Raw genomic sequence first — 1,505 nt, forward strand, 5'->3', positions numbered from 1 at the left:
TCCTCATCTCTTATTATAGTCTTTGGTTTACAATATAATTTATCTGATACAGGGATTGGCACCGCAGCTTTCTTTTGATGTTCATTAGCATGGTAAGTTGTTTTCCATCCCCTCACTTTAAATCTGGAGGTGTCTTTGGTTCTAAAATGAGTTTCTTATAGACAGCATATTGATGGGGTTTCTTTCTTTCTTTCTTTTTTTTTTTTGTTGATGGGTTTTATTTCTTTATCCATTCTGATATCCTGTGTCTTTTGATTGGGCCATTTAGCCCATTTACTTTAGGGTAACTATTGAAAGATATGAATTTAGTGCCATTGTATTGCCTGTAAGGTGACTGTTACTGTCTATTGTCTCTGTTCCTTTCTGGTCTACTACTTTTAGGCTCTCTCTTTGCTTAGAGGACCCCTTTTAATATTTCCTGTAGGGCTGGGTTGGTGTTTGCAAATCTTTTAATTTTTATTTGTCTTGGAAACTTTATATCTCTTTCTATTTTTAATGACACCATAGCTGGATATAGTATTCTTGCCTGCATGTTTTTCTCATTTAGTGCTCTGAATATATCATGCCAGTTCTTTCTAGCCTGCCAGATCTCTGTGGATAAGTCTGCTGCCAATCTAATATTTTTACCATTGTATGTTACAGACTTCTTGTCCCAGGCTGCTTTCAGGATTTTCTCTTTGTCAAAAGACTCAAGGTTTACTATTAGATGATGGGATGTGGACCTATTTTTATTGATTTTGAGGGGAGTTCTCTGTACCTCCTGGATTTTGATGCTTGTTCCCTTTGGCATATTAGGGAAATTCTCTATTATAGTTTGCTCAATTATACCTTCTTCTCCCTTCTCTCTTTCTTCTTCTTCTGGAATCCCAATTATTCTAATATTGTTTTGTCTTATGGCATCAGTTATCTCTCGATTTCTCCCCTTGTGGTCCAGTAGTTGTTTGTTTCTCTTTTGAACAGCTTCTTTATTCCCCCTCATTTGGTCTTCTCTATCACCAATTCTCTATTCTGTCTCTTTTATCCTAGCATCAAGAGCCTCCATTCTTGATTGCACCTTTTTTATTTCAGCTTGGTTAGATTTTAGTTCTTTTATTTCTCTAGAAAGGGATTTTATTTCTCCATACAGGGTTTTTCTAATATTCTTCATGGCTTTTTTGAGCCCAGCTAGCACCTTGAGAATCGTCATTCTGAACTCTAGATCAGACATATTACCAATGTCTGTATTAATTAGGTCCTTGGGTGTCGGTACTGCCTCTTGTTCTTTTTTCCGTGGTGAGTTTTTCTTCTTTGTCATTTTATTCAGATAAGAATATATGTATTAGAGAATAAAATACTAAAAGGGTGGCAAAGACCCCAGAAAAATGTTTGCTAACCAAATTAGAAGAGACCCCAAATGGGAGGGAGAAGAAAGGGGCTAAAAAGAAATCATATATATGTGTGCGTGCGTGTGTGTGTGTGTGTGTGTGTGTGTATATATATATATATATATATATATATATATATAT

Source organism: Mustela nigripes, chromosome 1 (assembly GCF_022355385.1).
Source record: "Mustela nigripes isolate SB6536 chromosome 1, MUSNIG.SB6536, whole genome shotgun sequence".
NCBI lineage: Eukaryota > Metazoa > Chordata > Mammalia > Carnivora > Mustelidae > Mustela > Mustela nigripes.